The sequence below is a fragment of the Oryza brachyantha genome, chromosome 8, assembly GCF_000231095.2.
Source record: "Oryza brachyantha chromosome 8, ObraRS2, whole genome shotgun sequence".
NCBI classification, from domain to species: Eukaryota; Viridiplantae; Streptophyta; class Magnoliopsida; order Poales; family Poaceae; genus Oryza; species Oryza brachyantha.
The window spans coordinates 890,638-898,104 of NC_023170.2; positions in this window are offsets into that span (position 1 = coordinate 890,638).

Genomic DNA, 7,467 nt, shown 5'->3' on the forward strand with positions numbered 1-7,467 from the left:
GCTGCCGCGCACATTCCTGCAGCCAAGCAAGCAAGCATGGCGCCATGCCGCCATGGGTGGTGGTGGCCTCCCTCGTGCAGCCGCAGCAGCAAATCTCCTCCTCCTGTCTCCGAGGCTGCAGGATCATCACCTGCAAACTCTTCTCTGTCTGAATAATTAACCCGCAGATTATGCCTGCGCTTTTGGCATCTCACACCTCATGGCTGCAATCATGGCGACAGCAACGCTAAAGCTCCTCGACGTACGGGGGCGACCAGTGGCCAAGCTAGCTTCTTCGTTAGCCCATCCGTCTCTCCTTCCTTCAGCGTCCAACCTTAGCCTTTTTCGTGCGTACTATATGATACGAGCTTTTTTGCCATCCTTAAAAAAATAACTTAAGTTATCGTCATTTCTAATGTAAAAGGTGTGGTACATTGAGATAACAAAAAATTAGTAAGGATAACGAAAAAACCCATATGATATACTACAATATATATACGGCTCGATCATGCTATTTTGCTATCATGCCTCATCTGGTTAGTTCAGATAGAAGTTCAGATTAAGCTTGCTACACATGCATGAGTAATGATAATAGGGGTGATCGATTGGCTCTTTCATGGGAAAATTAAATGGGGCATACTTGTAAACAAAAAATAAACTGCAATGGAAAGACCAAAAAATCAACTTCAGATTAAAAGTTAAAAATTTAAATTTTGTCTTAGAAGCATAACAAAAAGTCAAAATACGAGCGTGAATAATATGAGGATTAGTTACTACTGATTGGGAATAGTAGAAATTTCTTCAGACAAGAAAACAGCTCTGAAACTGAAATTCCTCCAACTCTGAGATCATTTTTTGTCTCTGAATCACCGGAGCATAGCTCATAAAGTCTGAATGTATCCATGGCCAGATTTTATGTTCACATGAGACTGAGCTTAGGTGTGACCAAACTAATTAAGATAGCAAGAGGTAGTTCATTTGTCACTTAAAAAAAAACTGGATCAGCTTCCGTTAATTAAGGAGCTAAAAAAGCAAGCACACATGTCAGGCATTGGCAGTTCAGCAGATGCATGCGTGCTGCAACTCAATTAGTGGGCCTCTAATCTAACACTTTTTTCACCACTAATTAAATCCAATTAAACTATGAGCTTTGCTTGCTTGCTAGCTAGATGGGTAGCTCGAAAAGATGGTGGAATATGCCCATGCGAGAAGAGCCCAATAATACAGACATGGCGCATGCACAAAGCAAGTGGACTGGATAATGATAATAACGTCATTTAGGTAAGTTAATCAACTCCGTAAGCTTGGTTTATATTGGTTCTTAATTAGGGATTAGTGTTGGTAATTAATTAGGAGCCCTTGGACCACACATCACACATGAACAGCATGTGGTCACTAGTGCGCTTGATGCGTGCAGCAAGCTCCTACTTCGATGTGAGTGTGTTGGCAGGCACCCATTTGAGCCAAGAATTTCAAGCCCATTTTTATTCATTTAAATTTCTGTTTTGATGATTAAGTATGTTTGGGATATGATTAAAAAAGCTATTTTTATCTCACCATGGGCATGTGCCTTCACCTCCACTAACCATGCAATTGGAACCATGTTAATATAAGCTTTGGGAATCTCCCCCCAACAAATATGCAGACGGCACTACTGAACTGAACATTATTGTGTTTTTTCTTTCATTTGGAAAGTACTAGGCAGGTAATTATTATCCCAAATTATAGCATAAATTCGGTTTTGGATGTGCTTGAAACTTGGAGCACATAATTGTACTATCTTATAGGATAATAATGGTATTATACCTTTTCTCCTTGTTTTTCTCCTTTCATCAAAGCTTAATTCATCAATATTTCTTATGGAGAAAAAAGAGAAGTTGCTTATCCATATCTATATCATATATGGACACTTTGAGGAGATGTGAAAACCTACAAAATAGCTGAGATGAGCTTCTTTCTTGGGCTGTTTGTGCTTTTGCCATTTGTTTCCTCATGAGGGGCCCTCACTTAGGGTTACAATTAGCTTTGCAAACAACTTGTGATTAAGTGGAGCTTGGTGCTTAATTTAACCATCTCTTTGTTATCGAGAAAAGGTTAAGTAGGCTGACCCACTTGCCCATCACATCCTTTAAGTACAAAATGCCTTGCTTTTGGTTGCTTGCTTGTCTTCCCATGGGTTAACAGTTGGTGGAGTAACCATGATCTGATCTCCTTTTTCTTCTCCTCACTTTATTTATTAATTTTAGATTAAATAGATAGATGGTTTAGGTGGGCTAGAAGTTGGAGTAAAGCATATGTCATTAGGTCTATCTTAATTAATCAACTAATCCAATGTGTTTGTGTGTTGCTTAGCTTTCATGGATTGTTGAGTATTGACTCCATAGTGTTTAATTGATATCGTTATATTTATAAATGTTCCATCCCAATCTAGCATACGAAATATTTTTGTTTTTTTGTGGGCTGCTAAATCCATATTATTTTCCATGCTTGTCTTGTAAGGAAATGAAACGTTTAATACTGAAGAATATATTTGCTACCGTGAAAAAAGCAAATTATTGTTGAGTGTTGGTGAGCTGTCCACGATTGCCTTTATATTGGTATGTGAATATGTTTGGAGTACATACGATTTGTTTCAATTAAAAATATCCCTTGTTTTTATTCCTTTTTTTCTTTTCTCAGCTACCCCTCCTTGACCTTGGTAATGCTAGTTTGAGATAGATTATTTACCGTGGACTATCTAGATAGATTATGGACTTTTTAAGGTAACCTCGAATGCATGATTGTGAGTCATTTATTGCTTTAAATCTAACGGATCTAATTTTATTATACTACATCGGTAGTATGTGTAGTAGGAATTCTGTAAAGTTAAAATTGGAAGTACAATATATAACTTTGCGATAAATTTATGTCTCATATATTATGTTAAAATAGATGAATTGATAAATGTATCTTACCAAAGTTTCGAATAAAATAAATTTATTTATAAAAAACGCGATTAGGTCCAAATTTTACTACACCACTACCACTGCTGGTAAAATGTACCGTAACAATACTCTAGATTATTGATTTGAATTATCTACTCCATTATAAAGATAAAATAAATATGTTAACAAATAAAGTTAACAAATAGTTAGGAGCAATTATTCTAAGTTATGTAGTATAAGAAACTTTTGCTTTAGAAAAGAGATTTGAAGTAAATAATCGATGGCAATAATGTACTAAATTAGCTAAAAAGAATATGGAATGCACTCTAGCTAATAATATCTAGAGACCTAGCTTGACCAAATCCAATGCTGATGAAACATGTAAACCTAAATTGTCAGGTTCATTTTGGACCAATCGACAAGGATATACATTGTCGATCTAGATGTGAAATGGTCGCCGATATAGCTACGTACTACATGCCAGCATTTTCTGCATGCACAACCAAGAAAGTATCAAAAGCATTTCTTTCCTTTCATATAGGCATACAATCAAATCAAATATAAAATATATTGATAAGGTCGAAATGTCAAATATATAGCCGTGCTCATCTATAATTATATATGTTATAGAAAATCAAGAAAGCTAGTTTGTAAATGACGTGCACAGGATTATTACTGTCTTTTCTACGAAAATGTATCACGTACACACACCCTATGGGTGCACAGATCATGTGCGCCAACTAAAAAAATATCACTTGAAATCTATCCCACTGTCTTTGCAAATTAGATCATTGCATTTCCTGATATTATGAATTAGCCCATATTTGATAAAAAATTCTATAACGTATTGTAATATATTTTCATAGCAAAGCATGGATACTTTGTTAGTTATAAATAAGTATACACATATGTACTTTCAACAGTATTACACATATGTATAAAGTCTCTTCTTAAATTCAATATTTTAGTGATAAAAAAACTAAAGATCTAATGGTTCTAAGAGTCTATCTGTCGAATAATTTTGTTTATCTGTTGCTGTCACTGTATGACGAATCCGAGTACAAGACTTTATACATACGTACGTACGTGAAATATATCAAAGCTCCATACGGTGAAGGGGTGCTCATGTACTTGATCTATAAAATTCTTTTAACTATAATTTATCTATTTTCAAGCGTACGTACCTATGTACATCCCTAGTGCACCTGACCCCGAGTAGATTATTCATTACTAACTACTTTTTACTATGTTAATTGATATATTAGTCACTAATTAACTTATCAATATATGTTAGACCCGTGGTAAATTTTTGTGGGTTCGCTACCGCATATACACACCCCCTCGGTCTAATATCACACCCGCAGTAGCCTAAAACCAGTTCAAATAAAAGTGAAACATGCGAGTGACACATCTCTATTTCATTTAGCTATGTCCCTAATTATCTACTAGTGTTGCACTCTAATTTTTCTTTTTGCTTCTACTTATACTTATAAACCAGAATTTTAGGATTTTTTCACCTATGTTCATTCTTAACCCTTTTAGATCATTTAAAATATATATAAGTTTTATTTATAAATTATTTTTAATTTAATAAATATGTCACGTGGCAATCACCCCCTTGATCTGTTGACCACCGAATACAGACAGCTTAATTAGCTTTCGGTCCGGACACAAGACCAAACCTAACATGTGGTGTTTAGATTGAGAAAATTTTTGGGAGAAGTGATGTCGGAAGAGGTTTTCGGACACGAATGAAAAAAACGAATTTCATGGCTAGCCTAGAAACCGCGAGACGAATCTTTTGAGCCTAATTAATCCGTCATTAGCACATGTTGGTTACTGTAGCATTCATAGCTAATTATGGACTAATTAGACTCAAAAGATTCGTCTCAAGATTTCTTCCATAACTTTTTTGGTTTATCTATGTTTAATGATTTATTTAGATGTCTAAAAATTCAAAGTAATATTTTTAGAAAAAAATTGGAAACTAAACCAGGCCTAATCTGACCCTCTCCTGCCTTTGACTCTCTCAATGCAGGGCCTATGCAATCATCGTCCCATGGGTTGTCCATCATCTCCAGCTTTTCTCCCTTCTAGTACTATCTCTTTTGGCGCTTTTGACCGCCGCCCCCCTCTGCACTGCACAATATTCCGGTACCATCCAACGCCTGCATCTGCTTGCTGCATGCCAGTGGATTCGGATCACGCGCGTACGTACGCTCGCTCTCCCTGCGCATCTGCATGTGTGTTTGTGTGTGTGTGTATGTGCCATGCATCTTGCGCTCACCTTTGTTTTGACACGTTCCAAACCCACAAAAGCGTCAAAAGCTATGGTCACACACAGACGTGTGTGTCCTCTATCCACAGCAATACTCCTGCAAAGAGGTATTTCCTCTGTCTTTTCGTAATTCATGTCATTTTGAATAAGAGTGTGATCAAACTCTTAGAATTCTGATTAGTATTATTTTTTTAAAATATTTAGCTTGAAAACTCCGTGGTAACATGTATACATGAGTCTAAAAGTAGTTTAATATAAATAATTATTTATTTATTTTATTAGAAAATCATAGTTGAAGATAGATAAAAGGACCATGACGCTATCCAAATAACTTGAATTACCATACTAGAAGAAACCGGTTAGAATTTTATGGGCATACATGAGACATTAGTTATAACACTGTTTTTTTCAGACAGAGGAACCTAACACATAATACATAGAAGTACGACATGATGGAACAAGGAGAGAGATAGAGAAATCTAGGAGAAAAGCCGTCTGTTGTTGCTGTATGATGTCCTTGGTCTATTACTGCGGTGTGATTATATTTTATTGTTGGATGTGGTTTCGATTGTGTGATGGTTTCTCCTTTCCTCTATTTTTCTTTTGCTATGAATTTTTATACAAGTTAAAGCTTGTTTGGCCTCTAACAAATACAATGAGTTAAGGATATCATAATTAAGAGTAGTTACTTTGCTTGTGATGTGGCTTTTCTTCCCTAGTGGAGAGTTTGGCGCGTTCATTGCATTTTTTAAATTTTGTCTTGTTGTTTTATCTTGAACAACATGTTAGGCATATGGACAAAACGGTGGATATGACAAGTGTACATGGTTTGCAAAAATTGTAAACAAAAAGGTGGTAGCTCCAACCACCATATTCTGTTCATACCATATATATTATAGATCGATTTCTTCATGAATAGAGTGGGAAATTCTGGATTTTTCTGCCAAAGAGGGAAGTTGAGGATGAAAAGCTTTGGACGAAAAATCCCAACTTCCCATTACACTCTAACCCATTGTTTTGTGAGCGTTAGTTTTGATGCAAAAGGATAACATGGAAATTCAACTCATTAAAAAAACAATTTTAGAACCCTCTCGATAAAATACAACTTTAAACCATAGGTATACGCCATACAATATTTTTCTTTAGTGGCTTTAACCATACATAGCAAACAAAACTTGTTTTCTTCGATAATCCCTTAGGTTCCAAACCACACGTCACCTCTCTCAACAAAACAATTATCCTCATCTCTTACCTTAGGTCTATGTTTATAATAAACATAAGTAAAAATTTAAATTTTTAACTTATTGAAGTTGGTTTTGGCACCGAATTTTATTTTCAGTGCTGCTCTTTAGATCACTAAGAATATATATTCATAAAAGTTTTCTTCATAAAATATCTTTTATTTATAAATATGTTCAAAAGAATCACCCAAGTTAAGCGCAGAATAACACTCGAGTTTTCACAAAGAAAGAAAAGAAAAGGAAAACATTAAGAGTGAAAAGCTGGTGTGGCCATAGCTGCTCCATTTCCCACCAGACTACCCGTTGAAAAATCCCAAAGCAAAGCGAGCTGTTTGTGCACGGATCATCACACTACTGTACATGGCATGTCTGTACACTTTGACACGTTTGACCCGCCGGCCCTGCAAGCCGACAACCAAGAACACAGTCACAGTCAGCTCAACGCTTATAATAAATTTATTATAGAACGAAGGTAGTACTTATTTACACCGTTTATTAGAAAAAAAATATGTTAGACAAAACCTCCTTTTATATACACGTACGTATCCACTCAAAATAATAGATATATGGTAGAATATATTATAAAAAGAAATTATAAAATTAACTTAATATTAAATATTAGATTTTAAAATTTAGCTTACAAATGTAAGCATTCGCAAAATGATGGATCCAGTAGCAAAAACGTAAATAAAAGCCATTGCTCGCTTTAATAGCTTCGTGGCTAGTAATTACCCATGAACCCCTCGAAATTATCTAATATTTAATCCGGTATTAAATGTGAATTCCCCGTTTTGCCCCTGGCCTCAGGCGAAGCAACGGGCATTTTTCGATTTCCGCATTAAAAACTGCGGCCCCACTTTTGTACGCATCCTCCAAAACAACGACAATTTCGGTTTCCTTTTTTTTACACCGAAACGCGGCACTAATTTAATACTATCAATTAATTTACTATTCCTCCCGCTTTTTTAAATTCGGTTAATTAATTTATTGATTTCTGTCCCCTCCCTTTTTTGCTTTTAGTTTTGGGCTTTTTATTTCGACCATT